We start from the raw sequence: 24,774 nt of genomic DNA, 5'->3' as shown, positions 1-24,774 counted from the left end.
TAAATAATAACTAAAGAAAGCAAAGTGTTTAGGGGACAAAGGTAGCAGAAGCAACAGCCACAACAACAGCAACAACTATCTCAAATTATATAAATAAATACAACAAATAATAAAAGAAAAAAAAAAAAAAACAAATAAATTATCAATTTTAATGGCATTGAATTTGAGAAAAAAACTTTCAAACATCTAAAGAAAATTTCCCTGGGTGTTATTTACAAAAACAACAAACAATTTGTTTAAACGTTTTTCAATTTCCAGCTTCTATTCAAACGAGAGTTTTGTATTTCGAAACCAAATAAAAAGAAAATTGATATTAAAATCAACAACAATAACAATGATGCGTCGCGAAACGGGTTTATTAAAATTTCACCCTTTCACGGATTCAAATAACCGTTGATTTTTTTAATTTTGAAAACCCTTTGCTTCCTCATTTTAAACATTTAGGAAGGAGTGCCGCCGCCATCCATCTGATAAAGTTTATTTGCGTTTAAATTAATCATTTGAAATTGTTGGCAAATGATGGCGGGTGGAGTGAAAAAGAGATTTCAATCGCCAATGCCGCAGCCGTTCTTTAATGAAATCCTTATTTTTGCAATTTTCACAAACACACGCTTACACACTTAGTGTAAATTTAACCTCCTGACCTGTCTTGAGCTTTTAGTCTAAAAGGGACAAATTTGTATAAGGTTTCCTTTTGTTGTCTCACAGCCATTATGTGTCTCTGTGCGTGAGTGTGTATCTTTTCACAAGTGTGGAAATTCATCCCCTGGAGATATCTTTTGAGCCCTAATGATCATTAAGAATGTAATATTTGTTGTTGGTGCCACTGACTTTCCTTTTGTCTCAGTATGTGTGTGTGCGGATTTGTATTGTTGTATTTTTCTAATAAACATTTAATTATGTTTTGCCAAGCGTATCGGAACATGTGTCCTCACTTTTTTCCGTGTTTCCTATATCCCGTGTTTGTGAGGCTTTTTCAAGTTCAATGATAACAACATAAATTAATTGTAAGCGTTTGGACTTCTTCTCTCACTATTTGGATACTTGCAGGTAGAATATACAGTCAAACTTGCTGGGAATAAAGTAAGACTACGTTATATAGAAAATAACAACAAACAACAATGGTGTTTCTGTAAATTTGTTAGTTGCTATAATTCATGCTTCTACCTTTAAATACATGTGCCTTGACCTTACCTCCTTATTGTAACTAGAAATGCCATCTAGCGAAAGAAAATGACCAGCATTTAGCTAGGACTATCACCATCAGACAAAAGCAGTCGAGTCTCCAAAGAAGATTTTTTTAATTACCAAAAATGCAATCTATTGTAAAATATGACGCTATTATGGTATGGCAATAGTTTGGTTGGTTTCTAGCAGGTTAGCCTGGATTATTCTAAAACGTGTGGTTTTTCTGATCATGAAGCATGTGAGCTTCCAAGTTTTGAGCACGAGTCAAGTGGTTTTCCATGGATATTTGAGAGCAAATACAAAAATATATTGACAAGTTTCACTTATGCTTGAAATCTAGCTTACCTCTGAAATTGAATGGTTTGCTCTGGGTTATCGCAAAAGCTGCAAAGGTGTATCCAAGCGGATAACAGAACTTATAAGTGTATAAAACGCCAACTATTAGAGAAATTATGTTACTGAAGACACATCCTGAATGGCTCTGTAAACTTTGTCTTGTTTCTATGATTCAGCGTTTAAGTAGCTACGAAATAACTCAATGAACTTTGTCAATTAATTGGCCATCCCATGATTAGAAAAGTACCAGAGATTAGCGAAGACACTAACCGTTGCAACAATGCATGGAAAAACAAAATAGACAAATACCAGATTCCGAAAGCGCAATCTACCATTGTATTTGGCAATGTTCTACCCAGAGATATGCCTAGGGAAGCTTAAATTTCTCTCCAATCTTTAGTGTGTTTCGACATGGTAGCACTCCCACTTTTTGAACATTGAGTCATATAATTTATATAATAAAATCTCTGGAATGAAAAGATTTTCTCTTAAGGCTACATCCAAGCGAAAGCTTTAGGCAAATTAAAACATTATATTTTTGGCTTAAACTTTAAATTGTGGAATTTTATATTAGATAAAACGACATCTACAGTAGAAAAATGTACTATTAACGCTAGCAATGACCTTCACCACAGCATACCTAAATATGGCTCAGCTAATACACAAACTTTAGGTTGTTCAGATAATATTGCATGTCAAGAAGTTGCTTATTAGAAAGTTTTAAGTTAATTGTCGCTTACATTTCAGTTTACGAAAAATTTGTAGGCTTCATTTTCTTTGGACTAAAGGAAATTTGAATAATAAGCTGCTGAGTTGTGAATTAAATTAATGTAAGAAGAATTACGTGCTTAAATGGGATTTTTCTTGAGAAAGAGATGTCGAAGAACCAAAAAAAAAAAAAAAAAAATGTTGTGGACAAAGCTCTGATAGAATTGTAAACAATATTTCCTTTCTAGTAGGCTAACTATTAAATTGATCGAAAAAGTTCATGAGTGTACAGTACTCTTGCGGAATGCAAGGATTCCATAACAATTCCTATGACATTTATTTGTACTAGAACCTGTTGGACCAGTTTAACTAAAAACGGACTTTCACTGAAGAAAGGGACTTCAAACATCTAAAATTGATCGATTTCCTCTCTAAATTGTGGCACTAAGTTGGTTAATGACTCGTACCTCTAGTCCAAACAGTGAAATGCGGAGTTTTCTATTATTTAAAACGACATCATCTAGGTTAGTAGATTTGAACTATTGAAACTAGCAATGACCCACACCGCGTCGTGCCTAAATGAGCCTCAGCTAAAATAAAGTTTATGGAGGTATGGACCCTATTGAATTTTAAATTAAATTGATTGAATTAAAGCAAGAAGTTCGTTGAAATTTTATGAGCGATTAGGTTTCCTTAAAATAAAGAGAAGTCGAAGGACCAAATGTTGCGGACAATGTCGTGAGAGAACTGTTCAATAGTTAAATTGTTCAAAAAAGCTCCCGAGTGTACAGTACTCTTGCGAAATGCAAGAATGCCATAACAATTCCTATGTGGATTTTCTTCACAAGAAATTTTGGGCCAGAATAATTTTAAACAGACTTTCACAGAAGATTGGACTTCAAGCGTCTGGAATTGATCGATTTCCTCTCTAAAATGGGAAGTTTTTGATTATCCAAAACGACATATACCCTAGGAAAATGAGTTGTGTTGAAGTTTGTTCCGGTTCCAAAGACCTTCAATTTTGAAAAACTCATTCAATTATTAAAGGGGATTTTTTCGTTAAATAATCGATCGATGTCGAAGGACCTAATGCCGTGAAACACTGTATACGTTATTTTACGCCCTAGTAGTCTAACAGCACAGCAGTGTACAGTACTCTTATGAGATATTAGGACGCCATTGCTTTACACTAGACCCGTAAGAGTTTTAATTATAATTTTGACATGGAGCTATCCAAATAAACATACATATTTACCAGAGAAGTTTCCCCATTTCCCTTCTAGGATGTTCGTGGGAAATATTTATTATTAATTATCGAAAAGACAGAGAGATAATTCAATCACATTAATAATAGTTCGAAAACGAACTTTTTCCAAACTCATTGAATGTAAAAATGTCGATAGGAATTTTTATTTAAAGAAGAACGATTCTGAAAAGTCGCGCCAATAGAAAATCGATTCCAATGAACCTTACAATATCTGCACTATCACACATATATATGCTACAGATGATTTCTCAACGAGGCAGTCGAATTCAAGATGGTCTCTGAAACACTGTTGAAGTCCCTTTTAGCATTGGATATTCTGAAGTGTGGGAAAACTATTAGACAAACCCTAGGTACCTAATCCAATCCAAAAGAATGGAGAAGAATAAGAAGAAACAGTAAGCACCACTAAGTACCATGTTTTTTAAGCGCAATTAAGAACTTTCAAAAACTATTGATCTGTTCAAGTACTGCAAGAATCTACTAACTTTTACTATTTTTTTTCGATAACGTAAAGGAAACAATTTTATCGTAGTAAAAAACAGAAAACAGAGGCGAATATTGTGGTGTTTCAATACACTTATTCAAAAAATAACCTTTTTGTGTAGGCCTGCCCAGGCAACTAATGTTTATTGTTTTTGTTGATTTGTACTTAAGAGCGCAAAAAAGTCGGCAGTAAAAACTTGATTGATTTTATTCGACAAATTTCAGTCCTTATATATTATACATAACGGTATTTTCCTGATCTTTTTTTCTTAATCCCAGTTTTCTTATTTTCTATCATCATTAACCCCCAGTTTTTGTAAAAAATTTTTATTCTTCTCACACGAATTGTCAAATTTTGTAGATCGATTTACTCGCTTTAGCGCAAATGTAGAGCGCTGCTTTTTAAATGAGGAATCCTTAATGATATATGGAACGGATATACGAAAAATTAGATGTGTATGTCATCTGGGGGCTGAGCTATGAATGCCTAAATTATTACGAATATAGACGAACGAACAAAAATAAGTTACAAAAACTGGGGGTAAATATAAACAGTATTTGTTGTTATAAATAACATATGATCTAAACAGGTGATTAAAACAGCTGATGATTGGGATCTATAGGGATCTAGTGATTGATAATTAAATTGATCTACAGATGTGATTATTGGGATCTACAGGGTTCTGTAGATGTGTATATCGAACACAATCGATATCACTACAATATAATTCAAACCAACAATGGATAGAATCAACAAGCAATCGATTTGGAGGCAACAGATATGGCGTTGAACGTTTCACAATGATTTGAGTGTCACAAAAACGAGAAGTCATATTATAGCTTCATAAATATTATTAAACATGGTTGGGCGCCACAAGACCACTAATCCAAACTAAATATTTAATCGCAACACCGACACGGATCATCTTCCAATTTTTAAAAGTCTCAAATAAATGTTAAACCTTCGAAGATATTATTCAATCTACAAAAGCATGACAATCTACAAAAGCATGACTCATCAAATGGAAAATCGTTGGGCGCCGCAATGTCCTTGAAGGAAACAAATATTTGTCAACTTGGTACCGGTAATTTCGTGCAGGAGTATCCAAAATTTAAAAAAATTGTACTCTTCCAGTTTAAGGTTGGGCGCCAAGATAATTCATATTACATGCTTTCTTTTACTATTGGATGTATTTGCAAAATAAACCAGTTTAGAGTCATTACAAATATACTTTTCACAATTCCAAGAAGGCCCTTTGAGATTTAATGAGCACTTTTAACTTTAAGTTAACCGGAACGCTATGAATCTGTTCGGAAAACCCAAACTATAAACTCTTAGCACATATTCGGAAGATCTTACGCGCCAAGTCGAAGGACCACTTCTTGTATTCTCTTCATCAGACGACTGTAAATGTTTACATTTAAAACAACAACCGGAAATCTCTTAGAACGTCATAATATTCAAATAATCATAAAAGAAAGTTTCCAATTTTTTACGATTTGCTAAAATTACCCGCAAAATTATTGTTATGGGTTGAATGTTCGTGCTGTTGCAATTTTGTTGCCACCATGTGTAAATTTCCTGTTTATTGTTGCATGGTTGTGGTATTGGGAATGCGTATTTAATTGCGTGCGGGTTAAATTTCTATTTTTTATTCATATTTTCTAACATTAAAAATTCACTTGCCGCAGTAAATTTACATTTTATAGTGGATTAACTGTGAAAAAAAAAAACGAGAATCAACATTTGTGGAAATAAAAATAGCAATACAGTACATCATTCTTATTGTTTAAAAATGTTTGTATTTATAAATTAAAACTCGTCTCTCGAAAAAAATACGTTGGGCGCCACTAAATATTGAAAACTAAAGAGATTATTCATTAAGACAGATTTCATAAATTGGGAACCTTCAAGTTAAATGCTACTTAGAAATAGGTAATTTTTGGAATCTAAGGCGCAATGATTTCAACTTCCGCATTGTACCCTGACTCTTCGGGTTCAATTCCCAGTCCATACAACATCACATTTTCAATGGTGGCAAAAATACCCCTCAGCGTAATGTAGGCCACATTTTCTGTGTATTACAGCCATGTAAAACTTCTCTATAAATGGTGTCTTTAGACACGCAGTTCGGACTCGTCGATCAACAAGTAGGTACCATATCAATGAGCTAATATTAATCGGGGCACACTCATTGGTATGGGAGAAGTCAGGAATGTTTAAAATGTTCAAGGTTTGCAGACATTTCTTTCTTAATTTAACATGAAAGATAAATGACTTATTTTCTTCTCGATATTATCCAAACAATAAATTTCAATTTTGCTACTTCTATGGTCCCCAACTATATCTTCATTATAAATTATGCATTCACATAAGCCTTAATATACATTCAGAATTTGTTTTTTTTTTCATTGCGACTATTCCAGCAATTTTAATAGCCAACTACAACTGCTGCAGAATGAATATAATATGGGCAAAATTATATGTTACACTATTAACTTATAATCTAGTGTTTGTTGTTATCGACAAGTAGCACTGCGCCACCACTCTTTCGTGGTTAATTCAAAGTTAATGGTATTGTTGTTATTTTTTTTTGTTCTGCAGCTATTGTTTGTTGTATGTTGATGGCTTTGTTCAAGTTCAGTAATTAATAGTTCAGTAGTGACCTGAGCGAAAAAAAAGAAAAGACAAAACGCGGGTGGAGCGTAGCATAAAAAACAAGCAGAGTTTTTTTCCTGGTCAATCGAATCAAATTAAAAGTTAAAAGTGATTCATTCCCGAGAGGGAGCAAGAGGTCAATTAGTTGGATGTCTATTTTAATCAGCAAGTACTCTTAGGTTGTTTTTGTTGTTGTTGTGGTTTGATTTTTTTAACTGGACGAGTGTAAAATTGCCACATTTTTCCCACATGTATCGGGCGGGAGTGAAGTGACTAGGAAAGGCAGGCAAATTGTAGTTGTCGTTAATTTCTTGGCATATTTAATTTTATTGATGACTTTATTAATTTATGCACATAAAAAAAATGAAAATTAAAGGGGAATTTAACAAAACTCAAATACTATAATTATAAAGCAAAAGAGAAAATAGTTTTAGTTGGCAAAAATCTTTGCTTACATTTAAACTTACAAAACATTGCATATGATTTTTTGGGCTGAAGAAAGGGTGAGTGATAAGTTGCTGATAACGTTCATAGAAGTATTAACGCCATAAAAGCAATTTGGTTTCTTTATATAAGGGACATCGAAGGACCAAATGTTGTAGAAAATATCGCAAAGGAACTGTACACAATGGTTTGTCATTTCAGTGAAGTGGAGTAGTAAAATGTATCGTTCGTGAGTGTACAGTACTGGTAAGAAATTCTAGAAATTCTTATGATGATTCCGTGCAAAAACACCTTTTGGACCAGAGTAACTTTAAATGGACTTCTATTTTCTAAACGGTTCCAAAAACATGATTGATGTACGTTTTTATGTTTTTGTTTCACTTTACATTGGGCGCCACAATAGATACCTAATATTAAAATATTGACAGGAAACGATCGAAATATCCATACATATTTTTTATATAGGTTTATTGGTGATTGGACACCAAAACTGTGGAATGGATCAATTTCCTCTCTTTTAACACGACACTCTCATTTACATCCATGCGAAAGCGTTAGGCTTAATTTTGAGATATCGGTCTGCTTTATATTTTTGATCAAAACTGCAAAATGTGAAGTTTCCGAAAATTCAAACTAACATCGACCCTGGAAAAATTAAACTATTGAAGCTAGCAGGACTTTTACTGCTACATGAATTGAAGGTTATAGGGGGGTTCCAAAGTCCTTATCCTTCATTGAATTTTTAAAAGGCATTTTGTTTCTTTAAATAACAGTTGTCGATGGACCAAATGTCACGAGAGCACTGTACGGAATTCTTTTTTAATTTCCCAGCAAAAATTGTTGGAAGTTGTGTATGTGGAGTTATGATTTTACAACATCCTTCGATGCAGTCCACACGGAGTTATGAAAAATGCACTCCGTTGGATACAATTTATAAGCAGTAGCTTTAGAGATCCCTATTAAAACAAACAGTTGGTTGATCCCTACACGCCGCTGGCGAAATCGTTTATTCTAAAAATAAGAGGGAGTGTATACATTTCTAAGAATTTGTTAAAAAATAAAGAAATAACAACTTAAGTTGCGAACATTTTTCCGGTAATTCACGAGACCGAAATTTTTAATGGAGTGGAGTGCAGTTGGAGTCCATGTCGAAAGCTGAACTAGTGATGGGAAGGCAACATAAAAAACCTTTAGGATGATTAAGCAAAATCAGATGCGCTTGGATTAAATGGAGAACGGAGGAAGTTAGCTCAATTGCGATTGAATTTAATGGAAACTTTTTTAATTTGTGTTTATATAATAAAGTTCTTTGTATTCTTGTATTACACAAATAGTAAATCCATTTTATTTATTCTGGGATATTTCGCAATGGCTTGCATTTTTATTGCATCTTTAGACTGACTAAAAATGCAATCCGAAGAATGCATATAAATTCAATCCAAAGCACTGCAACAAATGCCGTGATTTGGATCGAAAATGGAGTGCATCCTAGCTGTGTGCTGTGGAAGCAAAATGGAGGGCATCCTAGCTGCGCGCTCTCTTGTAAAATTCATATGTGAATCTATAGGAAAAGATGTACTCCAACGGCAAATGTACTGTACACTTGTACTGATTAAACTGCATCCACGGATGCGAACTTTTGGCTCGGAGTTGTCGAAGGACCATAACCAACAACACATTTTGGAAGTTGTGCAATTTGAGTTATGATTTCACAACATCTTTCGATGTACTCCAACAGAGTTATGAAAAATGCAGTCCGTTCGATACATTTTATAAGCAGTTGATCCCTACAGAAAAAAACAGTTGGTTGATCCCTACACATTTCTTCAAAAGATAAACGAGAGAGTATACATGTCGAAGAATTTGTTATAAAATAAAGAAATAACAACTTAAGTTGCGAACATTTTTGCGGTAATTTACGAGACTGAAATTTTTAATGGAGTGGAGTTGGAGTCCATGTCGAAAACTGAACTAGGATTAAATAGAGAACGGAGGAAGTTAGCTCAATTGCGATTGAATTTAATGGAAACTTTTTTAATTTGTGTTTATATAATAAAGTTCTTTGTATTCTTGTATTACACAAATAGTAAATCCATTTTATTTATTCTGGGATATTTCGCAATGGCTTGCATTTGTATTGCATCTTTAGACTGACTAAAAATGCAATCCGAAGAATGTATATAAATTCAATCCAAAGCACTGCAACAAATGCCGTGATTTGGATCGAAAATGGAGTGCATCCTAGCTGTGTGCTGTGGAAGCAAAATGGAGTGCAACCTAGCTGCGCGCTCTCTTGTAAAATTCATAAGTGAATTCGTAGGAAAAGGTGTACTTCCACGGCAAATGTACCGTACATTTGTAGTGATTCAACTGCATCCGCGGATGCAAACTTTTTGCTGGGTATGTCATGAGAGCACTGTACAGAATACTTTTTTAACTAACTATCTGGTAGTCTTACTTGGCAACACCAATATTCGTCGACAAAGTTCATGACTGTACAGTACTTTCTTTCCAAAATAATTTCTATGATGATATTTTTATACCACAATAAGAGGAGACACGAAAATTAAATAACTAATAAAATTGTTCTTGCTAGCACCCACTGTACATTTAAAAAAATGTTTAAACTCATTTGAATATTAAAAAGTAACGGGTGATCCAACAAGAGGTACTTTTTTCAACAGCCTTTATTGACAGATCACGCGTCAGTCGTGTCACGTGTTCTTGTTATTTTTGTTTAATACTGTTTGAAATTTTATCATGGAAAAGCTTACGCCTCTACAACGTTTACAAATCGTTCAACTTTATTACGAAAATTCGCGATATGTTGGGGAGTGTGTGTTGCGAGCCTAATTTTGTTCAGTGATGAGGCACATTTCTGGTTTTATAGGTATGTATGTAAAGAATCCAAATTACCACATTTGGGAAGAAGAACAACTGAAGGAGATTCAAGAGCTGCCACTTGATCCAGAAAAAATAACGCTTTGTGGGTCGGTGGACCCTATTTCTTCAAAATGATGCCGTTTAGGACTTCATTGTCAATGGCGACCGTTATTGCGCCGTGATAACCGACTATTTGATGTCTAAAATTGAAGCTCGTAACCTCGGCGACATTTGGTTTCAACAAAACGGCGCCACAATATCATGCCAACGCCAAACAATGTCATGCCTGCAATTTCCCAACTTAAGCTTATATACATATCTCGAAAATGGTACAACCTAGGAAAAAATTACGAAAGCCGATCTTGTAGAGAAGTTTTACAGCTAAAAGATTCTCTATAGGCCTTTTTCGATAAGACTTACCGTCTTCAAGCATATCGTGAAAACCTAACAAAAAAGCTAAAAATGTGCCCTGAACATCTATATATTTCACAAATGGTAAAACCTAGGAACAAATCAAAACGGTCAATCCTCTAGAGAATTTTTACAGCTACAACATTTTCTTTAGCCTCATTTCTATAGGACTTGCGGTTTCCAAGCAAAATTGCGAAAACCTAAAATAAACCTAAAAGTGTGAATTTTGACTGCGATTTATTTAAAAATCCCTGCGGCGATTTTTTCTTGTTTTTGGATTTTTCTCATCTGTGAACATTGCTGTTTGAAAATGCGCAGAAACTTCCCAGGTGTAAGCGGGTTTCACTTAAAGTTAGTTAAGGCGCACCACGTATGACATTGTTTTATAACGTAGCGATACAGTCAATGCATTGTCCCAATTTGAACTTCTATATCTCAAAAACGGTAAAACCTACGAAATTATCATAAAGGTTAATATTGTACAACATTTTCTTTAGTTCCATTTCGGTACGACTTGCGGTTTCCAAGCAAAATCGTGAAAACCTAAAAAAAAACCCAAAAAATGTCACCTTGAGTCGCGATTTATTTAAAAAGTATTCCGGCGATTTTTTTTTTGTTTTTAGATTTTTCTCATCTATGAACATTGTAGTTTCAGAATCCGCAAAAACTTCCCAGGTGTAAGCACCTTCCATTTAAAGTTGCTTCAAGAGCACCGTGGAACCGCTTCTGAAAACAACGTTGTGCGCCACTAATCGATTGCAGTTGAAGCAGATGTATTAAAATGTTGATAAATTCAGATGAAGACATCATGGAACATTCTTAAGCCCCATGAAAAAAAAACATGATCGGATATTAGCGTGATCGCTAATATCTGAATACCAATTGGCAAATAAAGAAGAAGATGCCTTCCCACGAAGAAGTGTTTATGGCTTCTTGTCATTTCTATTTGTAGAATGGCCGCTTCAATCGGGTATCTTCTGAGTCCATGAACCGTTAATTTATACTCTTTTACAGAGTTTCGTACCTACATACTTAATCAAATCTGGAGGATTTATTATGATATCGCCTACTTCCGAAAGAATGAATCAAAAGATCCAACGGTGGCATGAAATTTAATTGAATCCAATGAAATGATGAAATGACCTCTTCCTGTTAAATATTTTCATTCTAATTGTCAACAGATAGTGAACTCAGTAAGAAATTATGTGAATTATGTACATCAAATGCTGCTCTGTTTTCAATATTCCAGCCTTTAATAAACAGATCCCCCCCCCCATTTACTAAATTTTACTGAGGAGTCCTAAAATGTTCTATATAAATCATGTCTCCTCTAAATATCTTAAATAACTCCGTGGACAATATAACGCCTTGATATCAATAAAACTGGAGAAGTGATCTTCTCTGGATAAATTTGAAAATGGTATTTGAATTCAGGTAATCCACACACCGTAAGAAATTATGTGAATCACTTTAAATCCTGAACTTAACTCCTTGCGAATAGTGAACTTTAATTAAAATTAAAAATTAAAAAAATAAATAAAAATAATCTGTGTGACCATACCATACTTACCGGCCAAGGCCTTAAACTCCTCCAGGTAATCCAAATTTTTGTGTAACGGCGCCACTTTGGAGCCGTGTTCTTCTCGTTTGAAGAAAATTTTGGAAAATTTTCACAGAACACAAATGACACAAAAAATATTTCTTCTTCTACAGCTTTTTTTTCGCTGTGGAAGTCACTTCAAAGCTTTGCTTACTTTTCTAAATCGGAACTTTTCGTATTTTTTAAATTATCAAACGGTTTGGTTACGATCGTTACAATTAATGACAAGAAAAACGAACTATAAACAGGGATGCCACCACTGCTGGGAATGGAAATGACGTTGAACGAACGACATATGCACAATTATTTTTACGAATGCAGAAGCACGAATATTACTACACAATAACGAAAAAACAGCGATTGATATGATCCTTAATGTGGTTGGACAGGCAGGACACACACAGAGTTATACGAACTCACACACACACATACACGATTTCTAAAACATTCGTTACGTTTTTACAACAAACTAAGAATGCAGCTGTCTTCAGTAATGTTTGATGAAGTAAAGGAAAGGTGAGTTAGGAAGGACGATGATGGTGTTGGTTGGTTGTCCTTTAGCACAGGGGTGGTTGTTGGTTGGTTGGTCGAAGACTAGATTGCTTACAAAAGGTTAGCTTGTTTTGTTTTTTTTTCTTGGTCTGAGTTTTGAAACAAAGGTTGAAGGTAGTACACTTGGTAGTTAGATTTTTGTGGTATATTGTGGGGAATAAGATATTTTTTGTAAAACTTTTAATTTTGTATTTTAATTTGTCATAAACTTTTTTCTTTTAAATTTCATTAAACAAATTTCCATCACTCTATATTTTCTTCACACAACGATTTAAACAAAAACATTTTATTAAGTTACACGACAACAATAACGAAAAAATCGAGTTAGCGGCGGCGTTGACATGCGTTTTTCTATATTTTTGTGTGTTTTTGGCATGAATACAATTCAGAAACTGTTGTTGGCTGGCTGTATAAGCCGGGCAGATTGTACACACTCAAACAAACCAACAAAATATTAGATGTTGGACGGACGGACCGAAAGACGGACGGACGGACGTGTGGAGAAAAAGACAGAGAAACAAAGTTCTATGAGTGTTGTACGTGAGTTGTAGGGGATGAATGTTTGTGGTGTCTACTACGCTTCTGTGGATGATACTAGGCAGGCACACACAAAGGCACTCACGTGTATACTAAACAAAAATTTACGTGGTTGGTTACATCAGAGTTGGGAATTTGGAATATATGAAAATCTAGTATTGAAAATTCTATTTATAAGAAAGAATGGAAGACCAAATTACCCTGGATGGGTGCAACTTTCACAGATTAAATCATCCTGTCAGTTTCTGGAAATCTCATTTAGTGGCACCTCTCTGATTGGGCTGACATTTCTATCATAGGTAGTTACAGCATTCAAGGGGAAAGAACGTGCTTCCTGAGACATGGTTCTTGACATTTCGGAAATGTCTTAATTTAACATCACTATCTTGTTTTTCGGCCCTTCTCGGATAGGGCTGACATTTTTACCGTATGTACATAGGTTTTCAGGGGGAAGTCCATATATCTTGACGTTTTAGAAATTTCTTATTTTACCAAATTTATTTTGTTTATGGGCACCACTCGAATCGAGTAGACATTTGTACCACAGTCCATGGGACAACGACATACACATAACTTTCCCGGTGAAGTCCATACATTCCGAGATATGGGTGTTGACTTTTTTTAATGTGTAATATGTAGTAAAATGTTCAGCCAGTTCCGAGAGGGGTTTATAAAATAAACCCCATATCCCTTTGATTCTCGTGGAATGTCTTTAATAGGATGTAACGAATAGGGTGTACTCTGGCTTTTAGGCCAGAGACGGGCTTCTTTGCCAAAATAGTATAGTGAGGGCGCCCACTGAGTTGTTTTTGCATTTGCTTCTCTCTTTCACTTACTGTGTACGTGAATAAAAACAAACGATAAACATCATGTGGTTGTTGTTTTCTTCACCGATACATAAACACATACTAAAACATTGATGGACTTTAATACGGCCAAAAGTGTGCTTCATCGAAATAACGGTTTTAGACACCAAGTATGTTTAGCCGAAATTCGTTTCAAACAATTTGGAGTCGATTTAGCCATGTCCGTCCGTCTGCTTTCTGACAGGCTGGTGCGCACGATAACTCTCGAACGCATCAACCGATTCGAACCAAATTTTGGGTATCGTAATATTTTGTCCAAACTTAGTGGATGGACATTATCAGTCCACTCCTTCGGGTACCTTCCCCACAAAAGTTCACAATTTGTCTGTAAAATGGTGTGAACGATAACTATCGAAGGACCAAACGATTTTGTCCAAACTTTGCACATCGTATTATTCCTTCCAAATATAGATTGGGTTCGAATATGGACTATATTGGTCCACTCCTTCGGGTACCTCCAACACAAAATTCGGATAAAGTGAAGTTTAACAGCACCTCTCGGATCGTTTTGAAATTTGTTTCGGTAAGTTGTCCATGCGGCTCCCTTTACGACGGTACAATTTTTTCTTCCTCTAGTCCATACTTCCTAAAATATTGGGCAAAATGTTCCAAGAAACCCTGACGGCAACACCCAAAATGGCAAATCCGCAAAATAATTCTCGCAGGGAGTTTCTGATTGGTGCAGACTTTGAACATCATATTATTTCATAGGTGATGTAAGATACCAATCAACGGACCTGACCGGCTTTAACATGGCAAAGCCCTGGTCTTATATTGGTCGCTCTTGGACATTGAGTGGTGAACTCCCCGTGATGTCCCCACCTGCCTTTAACACCCGTTAGAGGTAGTGAGCTACAATGTGCCGCTCATTCACACACAAGAATGATAAAAAAATTGGAATTTCTAAGTAATTCTATTACGAGTTGAGCTATTATGACCTAAGAGGTGCCAAATTTGGAGTGATAACAATTTTTCCTTTATGTTATCGAACAAAATAGTAAAAATCAGTAGATTCTTGCAGTACTGGAAAATACCATATGTTTGAAAGAAATTTTTGAACAAGTTTTAGGGTTATCTTGCACAACAGCCATTTTAGTATGTGCTGACAGGGTTTTGGAGCTTTTGGGCCATTATCTCAGGAAATATTGACTTACTCCGGAAAAAATTGTACCGTTGTAAATGAGGCCGCTAGAACAGCCTACTGGAAAAAGAATCAAAACGATGCGAGAGGAGCTCTTAAACTTCACCTTTTCCGAAATTTGTGTGGGAAGTACCCAAAGGAGTGGACGTACATATATAGTCCATATTCTAAGCTGATAAATGACTGAATGAAATAATACTATGTGCAAAGTCTGTACAAATCAGAAACTCCCTGCGAGAATTATCTTGCGGATTTGCCATTTTGGTTGGTGCCGTCAGGGTTTCATGGAGCTTTTATGTCAATATCTCAAGAACTATGGACTAGCGCAAAAAAAAAATGTTACTGTCGTAAATGGAGCTGCATGGACAACCTACTGAAAAAATTTTAACACGATCCGAGAGGTGCTTTTAAAATTCACTCTATCCGAATTTTGTGTGGGAGGTACCCGAAGGAGTGGACCGATATAATCTATATTTGAGTCCGGAAGATATCTGGAAGGAATAATACGATGTGCAAAGTTTTGATCAAATCAATTGCTCCCATCAAGAGTTATCGTTCACACCACTTTACAGAAAAATTTTGAAATTTTGTGGGGGAGGTACCAGAAGAAGTGGACCGATATGGTCCACACGGTGCGCCTTTACTAAATTTAAATGAAAGGTGCTTACATCTAAAAAATGATAAACCCTAGGAGCAAATCAGAATGGTCAATCCTCTGGAGAATTTTCACAGCTACAAAATTTTTCTTAGCCCCATTTTGATAGGACTTGCGGTTTCCAAAAAAACTTCCCAGGTGTAAGCACCTTTCATTTCAATTTAGTTAAGGCGCACCGTGTCCATCTTCGAACTTAAACTAAGTTTGAACAAAATATTACGATGCCCAAAATTCGGTTCGAATCGGCTGATCCGTTCTAGAGTTATCGTGCCCACCAGCCAGGCAGACAGACAGACGGACGGACATGGCTAAATCGACTCCAAATTGTCTGAAACGAATTTCGTCCAAACATACTTGGGGTCTAAAACCGTTATTTCGGTGAGGTATATTTTTGGTCGTATCAAAGTGTATATACCCTTTCTAAAGGCTGAGGGTATAAAAAATCGAAGTATAATCCGCTAAAGTCTGGCCGTAGACGGCGAAAATACTTCCTCTTTGATAGTATCGACGCGCAAAGCATCAACAGACCAACTGTGGAAGTTGGTACATACAATTTTAAGCTAAAGACTTAGTCCAACTCCTCACAGTCATAAAACACACATCACCTTCGACATAAGAAGAAGAACCGTATTTGCCAACAGACACTATTTTGACTGAGTAAGCAGTTTGAAGACAAATCCGCATCTCGTCAAACAAAAATAACACTTTACAAAACAGATAATATTACCCATGTTAATGTAGAGTTCCGATGCCTGGGTATTGCGCATGAAGATAAGGGTGCTTAGTGTGATTGAGAGAAAAATTCTTCGAAAGATCTACGTACAGGGTAATAATACTTAGAGGGTCCTAAGGTCTTCTTATAAACGATTCTTTCAAGATTTCCTCCTATAGAAGAAATTTTATAGTCCTTCACTAAACCACCATTCAAAAGAATTGTTCCCTAACATTTTCTGGGCGACATTTTTGTAGAACATTTCGAAGCTGAAAACCGTAATCTTGTGGTACTTTTATAGCGGCTCTTAAAATAAAGTACGAAAAGGACATTGAAGGAAGAGAGTTAGAAGGTCGAAGTGCTCCACGAAAATAATCCTCATTCGATTCGACTGAAGACATGTCATCTCAAAAATAAGTTAAAGCAACATTGAACAAAGATATAACGCTAATTCCTGATGGCTTACAGGCTCTCTAGCAAAAACTTCATCACGCCATAACGCGGAAGTTCGACTCACGGCGGATCTGTCCTTCGAGGTTCTTAATATACTCAACAAGGTCTTTCGTCCCCAAGAGGAATTTTCCGTGCCCCAGGCTTTCACCTCCATTCTGTTGCACAGTGTTATCAAACGGTATGCTTCTCTCTCTGTATTAAACGTAATCTTTATATTAAAATGTCCCTGGACAAAACTATAGAACATCGTTGAATGGTTTGTCTTCCCGCGGAATGACCTTTTAAATGCGTTTATATAAAATATCTACTTCATATTGATGGGTCTCTTACAATCTCCCTTCCAATAGAAGGTTTTTAAAAAATATTCATATGAAAAACTTTGAAAGCACGGCTTTCCCGCAGAAATCCCATTAAAGGCCTTACTCTCTTAAAAGACATTTCCAATAGAAGACCTATCGAAAAGGAAGGCCTTAAATACGCCTTTTATTGAAAAACATTAAAAACCCTTCTTTACACGTGGAACCATTCCCATAGAAGAAGAATCACAAGGGAGTTTTTCATTGGAGATTATTTCATATATTCTTGCCATTGAAGACTTTAATAGTTCTTCTTGCGGAAACTTATGACCGGCCACTCGTATGCAATGACGCAACGAAGCAGCCATTTCTCGTTAGTTAAAATCAGGTTCGTTGTCCCAGAGAGAATATGAAGAAATTTTAAACCTGTAAAAATTGTCGACCCACCGGAGTACACCATTACAGCATCTTGGTACGACAGAACCTTACTTTGCCCTGGGCCAATATAACCGTCAATATCACACATGTACACCATATGCAGCTCAATCAACACAAACAATGTATGGATAAAGTACGAGGCCCAAGGCCTTCAAATTGGCGACCAAGCTGGGTCACATCAAGAAATTCCTAAAACAATGACTTCTTGAAAAAAAAATAGAACATAAAGCCTTTCCATTTATAAAAATAATCGGTGATGGGAACAATTGTAGAGAGGGTATAGCGAAGGTTGTACTTCAAGTGGAACATATTGGCGCCCAACATAGGGTTTATTGCCAATGGTAAATATTGCGATCTATTCGCTCTCTTTTGACTCTAACAATTCTCTGAATCACTTCTTTCGCCACTTTTAACGAAGATTAACGTAAATAAAGTACAAAAGCAGACTCCGTTTCCCATCCCTGACTTACAAACAACATTGAGGCAACATGGACTTGTTGGGATGTTTGCCCCCTTTTTCCCTGTTTGTAAAAGGAAAATATACAACAAAAAATCGGTCGTTTTTGCCCTGCTTGCTGGTGGTTATGAGTAAATAGTGCTGAATGATTCTTCGTTTACGTTTTTTCTGTGGTTCTTTACTCTCTTTCTCCCTCTCTACTGGGCTGCTCGAAATTGTACATTAATGATAATTTTGTTTGATATGAGGGAGGTTTATGTTGGCATCCTCACCTCACAAGCCGCCACGAACTCACAATTTGAGTGATTATGCGAGAAAAGAAAACCTCGAAATAAAACAATGGCTCTGTTATGTCTGCTAGAAGACTATGCGTGAATATTTGAGTGCATATCATGAGAAAGAAGAATTAGAAGCAGCGTTGGTGTACTCTACTAATCAAAAAGTTTGAGTGATATTTTGTTGCAATGGGTAGGGGGAGGTATTACCACAAAATAAAACAATGAGCCAGAGTAAAAGTATTTTGAGAGAGCAATAGCAAACGAATATCTTATTGAGTAAATTCCAAACGCTTTCTCTCTCTCTGCGTTCTGATGCCAACTGTTGTTGCGTGTTTTTTGTTTTATGTACATTTTGTGTCTCTGATTAAAAGGAATTTTAGGAATTTCAAGAATTTTTATTGAGAGAAACGAAGGACCAGGACACAAAGAAATACATATAAAAACAGCAGTCACATATACAAATACATACACACGTAGTCGCGCATCTAGCACAATGAGGGCAAAAGTCTAGAGAAATTTATTAAATGACGGAATAAAACAGCTGATTGTCGTATGCTTTAATGGCTTTGTAATGGCCGATGTCGTCGTTGACGGTGGCGGCGGCGGTCTAATGATTGTAGTAAAAATAGACATTTGGTGACAGTTTTAATTTGACTTTTACTTAGTGATAAAATAGGAGGCCCTAAAGCAATAGAGGAATATTTTTCAAATTTTAGTGTAATTTGGGGTCATGTTTTTGTTGTTCAATGGAAAACATTTTATGGAATATGTGTTTGAATTTTAAGGAAGAGTGTGCTTTCTTGTCTAGAGCTCTTATTTTTAAAATTGGCCAGACCATTAAGTCAATGACACGTTCTCCCTCAAATGGGAAACATTATTGTGCACCCATTTAATTTAAAGTTTAAAATTATTATGAGCTGAAATATTTTATGTTAAAGGTGACACATTTCTAATGTAAACATGATAAAATTTAATAATAAATCATTTATTTACACCTTCATTGAAAATGTATTTTTAATGATTTAGGGAATATTATATACCTACAAGCAACATTTTTTTTGATTTAACGTGTCAAGGGTCGTTTAAGCACTTATCGAAGTGCATTTACTTATAATCGTTCAACAGTGGCATAATGTCAAATTGTTAATATGAGTAAAAGATTAATAAGAAGTCGATATTGTTTTATCAAAAATGTCTCAGTATCATACAATTTATGTAAAAAGAGTCACATAATAGATGTTGCTGTGACACAAATATTACATACAAGGCTATCCCAAGTCACACACCGTAATTTTCTAAATTTATCCTCACTCTTCAATTCAGCAGAAAAACTGCAGTTTTGGTCCTCGTAATGTACTAGGACCCCAAAGAGTTTAATTTTATACCCTCAGACTTTAAGCTATCGAAGTTCAAAATTTTCGCTAAAGTACAATTTCATTGTTGTTTAAGGATCGTTTTGAAATTTTTACCGAAGGTACTTCATTTGGTCATGTTTACAGCAATTTTTATCGTTGGGATGACCATTCTTACTGACATAATTGTCCAAAAGCTGTAAAAATTTCTACGGTGACCAACAAAAAAAGCAATAAGCGGTGAGTGATATTAGTCCAACCTTTCTTTGCATATCGTAATATTTATTCTCTAACTTAAATTCGAAGCTATCGGACAACTTCATCCTCCTTACTTCCCTCACAAAAGTTCAGAATTTTTGCTTAAGTGCAGTTCAAAGGGCAAGGAGAGGGAGGATTGTTTAAACTTTAATCGAAGGCAGTAAAAAAACTTTAATCGAAGGAGAATATTGCCTGATAGACTTTGTGACAGCAACACCATTATGTGTAGCAGATTCACAGCTTAATACCGCGACATGAAAGGACAAGGGTTGTCACCAAATAAAGTCATGGGACCGTCACCTCCACAATTTGTTGTTGCTTCCTTATATCTTTCTAAAGCTTGAATCTGGTGACCCATATCTGAAATTTATAAGGGCAGCAGTAAAGTGCGGGACTGCTCAATTTGTAAATACCGCAGATGAATAGTTGTGATCTGCGTTATATGCCTGATATTTCTTCGATTTTGGAAGGCAATAATCTTGTGGGGCTAGGGAACTACGATGTTCATTACGAGCATAGACTTTCCGTCCTAGGCAATTGTGAATAAGGTAATGCGTTGGTCGAGCAAATATATAACTCCGCTGCTTGGTTAACGAAGACACTCTTACGAGGATAGGAGGAGACTGTCACAGCTAGCCAGACATCAACATTGTGGTCTGATAAATGACGGGTCCTGGCAACCACCCGACTTCACAACCTCTGACTGTCGTACTTTTCTGAACCATAGGAAAGCTGATTGGCAAGGGTTCAGAGAATTTGCGAACCACCGCTTCAAAGAGATGCCTATTGCCTCGGGTAGGTGAGACACATTTTTTTGAACATCACAGCTGTTGGCGCTCGCCACATACCTGCTGGTCGAATACCCGAAATTACACCGAATTTCCCAGCAGAGGCTACTGGACGGCAAATGGGAGTGATGAGCTTCGTCGTATGAACCCTAAAGTCCTAAGAGTTTGGGAACTTACTCTTTTCGTCAAGAGGCTAGTAGTCTAGCATTAGCGGAAAAAGTGGCTAGATCCCCTGATTTAACGCGGTGCTCGCTATATTTCATTTAATTTCCGGCATTTAACCTGCAATTTATAGAGAACCCAAAAGCGTTAGGGGGAAGAGCCGTAAAAGGCGAGGAGGTACCACCACAATTTACGATGAGCAATGTTTCACATATCATCCAAAAATCGAAATCTTCCCAAGCGTTTGGTCCCCACACGGAATCTCAATGGTAGTGTTAAGGAAACTGGATAAACCACCCGGGGTATAGTATTCTAAAAATGTCCTTAATTTATCGTTAGCCACCCATATTGCACCAGAAGACTGGAAAGTTGGCAGGGTGGTCCCGCTACTGAAGTCAGGAAAGGATGCCAGTAGAGGTGAATCGTACAGGATGATTTCCCTTTTGTCGCCAGTAGGAAAGATTCTAGAGACACTGCTTCTCCCCATCATGAGAAGAAGTTACCCAGTTGCCCAACGGTAGCATGGAGGACATAGAGAAGACTTCCCTCTAGCCGCGTTTGAAACGTTTGATAACACTGTGAACCGAAATTTTGGGGGGTGGAATATTCCTTTTTGTGGTTAAAGCCCTTGACGAGTATATACAGAACCCCAAAGGTCAGATCCGCCGTGAGGCGATCTTATGAGTTATGACGTGAGGAATTTTTTGCTGGAGACCCTGTAATCCATCAGTAATTAGTATTATATCTTTGTTCGCTGTTGTTAGCTTCTCTTTGAGATGACATGTCTTCAGTCAAATCTAATGAGGATTTTTTTCCGTAGAACATTTCGACCTTCTAACTTGCTTTCATCCATGTCCTTTTCGTCCTTTATAAAAGTACCACAAGATGACATTTTCAGCTTCGAAATCTTCTACAAAAATGTCGCCCAGAAGATTTTAGGTTGGGTTCTCATTGACAGCTAATCGATATTGTCCCGTTTCCTGTGGTCCTTTTTGAAATCGGGACAGTATCGATTAGCTGTCATGAGAACCCAACCTAAAATCTTCCGGGCAACATTTTTGTAGAAGATTTCGAAGCTGAAAAATTTCATATTGTGGTACTTTTATAGCGGTTCTTGAAATAAAGGACGAAAAGGACATGGAAGAAAGCGAGTTAGAAGGTCGAATGGCTGCAGACGGCGTAGAATTCGTAATGTGCGAGAATGATTGTACGATCTTGGCTTCGGGTCCTGTCGTCGATGACATATGTACATACATATGTGATAGGTTGAATGTCTACATAGTTGACTTAGTGCAGATTTTCCATCTAAGGAATATGAAAATATCCGCCGCTAAGTCCACTGCCAAACTGTTCACCGTTTGGACCGTTGAAATGAGGTTTTCCTGAACATGTTGGCCGTTGGTGTCCTGACTCCGACCACTAACTATCCCAAGAAATTGGGCATAACGATCGACCGCATTCTTAAGTCGCCCGCGCAATTCAAAGCTATTTGCAAGTAGACCAGAAGTAGGAACAAAGTTCTCAAGTCGCTGGCCAGCAGCACTTGGGGTGCTGACAAAGAAACCTTGTTGACCTCTTATAAAATAATTGGCCGGTGTATGGTAACCTATGCAGCACCAGTGTGATATGCAAATGTTAGCGCATCACAGTGGAATAATATTCAAATCTGTCAGAATGCCGCTCTGAGGACTGCAACAGGGTACCCCTCATGACATCACGACACCAGTGGATCATCTTCATGAGGAGACGAAGATTTTGCGGGTACATCAACACAACAAGATGTTGCCGATGTAGCACCTGCTGGATGTTACCGGAGTTACCATCCCTGTCACAATCTAGTGAACAGGCTTCCCCATCCAGACACATCAGGAGTGATCTTCACGATCTAGAGCATTGATGGCCAGCAACATTCAACCCCCGATTTCAAGTATGTTGTTCTTCATAGCTACATTTACAGACTGAATTAGTTATAATTTGGTAGATTAGTGTTCCCAGTCATCACGAGACTTCTCCACCAAAAATTACGGACATAGGTCCACATTTTGGTATAGCCCTCATGTAACTGTATCCTCCGATTTCAGGTATTTTGACCTTTTTAGCTACATTTACAGATCGAATTAGCTATAATAGGGTTCCCAGTGAATACGAAACTTCTCCACCAAAAATTTCAGACATTGGTCCACGTTTTGATATGGCCCCCAAATAGCGGTACCAGCCGATTTCAGCTATTTTTAAAATATTTTCGTTCGAAATTTGCTACTATTTAGCATTTGGGGTCCCTATTGTTCAGAAAACTTCCCCACCACAAATTATTATTAGGGTATTTATTGGTAGAGGGTAATTTCGCCCGCGTCAATGTTAACTCTGTTTTACTTGTTTTTTTTTTTTTAACATGTAAAACAGAGTTTGGTTTGGGTAAAGTTTGTGAGCATACCTAGCCGAGAGGAGGGTTATTTGTCCGAAATATCGTTTATAATATGAAGTGGAACGTAGTCCAAACACAGCACAAGAATCTCTAAAATACATCCTATGGCAAGAATCAGGATCGTCGGACAGAAGAGTATATCACGCTAATTGATATTGTCGTACGCGATTTGAGGATAACAATGATGGGGAATCAAACGATAATTTTCTTAATAACTGCATTATCATGCAAAGGCTTTTATTTTGCATCCTGCAATTATAGAGTTCAATGAAGACCTAACATTTACCTGTTCCAATTTTTTTATAAAATCAAAAAATTTCAAACAAATGAAAATAACTGTGTATTAAGGTCACAACAACATTCCAAAGTCATATTTGCATTCACAAATACACACATGCATCCATTTACAGATGGAAAATTAGAACAATAAACCCTCTTGTTTCATAGCAAAGCAAGTGAGAAAATCTATGATTTCCAGCAGTTAGTTATGAATAGGAAAATCCCCTACCTGAACTGTGATGTTGAAACGTGAAACACAAAGAGTTTATTAACCTTTACATCTGCTGGGATTTTTGTGGAATGTGTAGTTAAAAAAACTACCCACTTTTTTCTCTCGCCAATTTTCCACTGTGCATAGATAGGGGTGTGAGCATTTTCAAAAAATTCAAAATTACACATTTTTTGTTCATTCACAAATATGGAATACTGATAACAGTCGCGCAAAGAAAAATCACTCAAAAGATTTGCCATGTACTAATAAAATGCAGAGAACGAATAAAACAATAGAGAAATTGAGTAAACTGTTACAGTTATTGGAAGAAGATGAAACTGACCTATACACACTTCCACCGATATGAATAGGCTTGATTTTTTTATCTTGTACATATATGTATATGTATAAGAGTAAAGTGGTGATTACTGACAGATCTACAATGCCCAGACGAAACAGCTGAATCTAGAATCTATAAATCTTGGGGCGAAGGTGGTCGATAAGGCTTGGATTTTGGAAATTCGTACTAGAAGGGTGTGGAAAATACTAAAATGTACTAAAAATGGTACCATTTGTATGGCCGACAGACTAATAATCAACACCCAGACCAAACGGCTGGAATCTTGAAATTTTGGATGAGAGTTAGTCTTGAGGCGAAATTGGCCGATAAGGCTGGGATTTTGAAAATTAGTACCAGAAGGCTGTGAAAAGTACTAAAAATTGTAGCATTTGTGTGGCTGACTGACTCTTGGTCCGAAGGTATAAAGGCCTGCGTACATAAGCTGCCTAGCCTGGTTGCCTTACTTTCCTGCTTCATTTCTGACATAATAAAAATAGAAAAACAAAGAAGGCCGAGCAAATTTCTAAATGGGTTACTCTTTTATTTTTTATTCTTTTATCAGAAACAAGCAAGATAAGCAGGCGAGGCAGCTGAT

General features: G+C 36.4%; 1 protein-coding gene across 9 annotated transcripts in view; it reads right to left on the bottom strand.

The window, feature by feature from the left end:
* The window catches only part of sd (TEA domain transcription factor 1 homolog scalloped), a 610,455-nt gene that overhangs the window by 91,216 nt on the left and 494,465 nt on the right, over window positions 1-24,774 (bottom strand). The window contains exon 1 of one of the 9 annotated variants that reach the window (XM_073974458.1): window positions 11,950-12,346. The exons of 6 other annotated variants lie outside the window; for them this stretch is intronic. The gene's annotated coding sequence lies outside the window, so the exon portion shown is untranslated. Of the gene's footprint in view, window positions 1-11,940; window positions 12,347-24,774 lie in introns of those variants that run through there. 2 more of the 9 variants (XM_073974454.1, XM_073974453.1) reach the window with 2 other exon arrangements.

The sequence above is a fragment of the Musca autumnalis genome, unplaced genomic scaffold (genome assembly GCF_047663935.1).
Source record: "Musca autumnalis isolate F117 unplaced genomic scaffold, ASM4766393v1 scaffold_3, whole genome shotgun sequence".
In the NCBI taxonomy this organism is placed as follows: domain Eukaryota; kingdom Metazoa; phylum Arthropoda; class Insecta; order Diptera; family Muscidae; genus Musca; species Musca autumnalis.
Note: the sequence above shows the minus strand (reverse complement) of the source record. Positions and strands in the feature narration are given on the sequence as shown.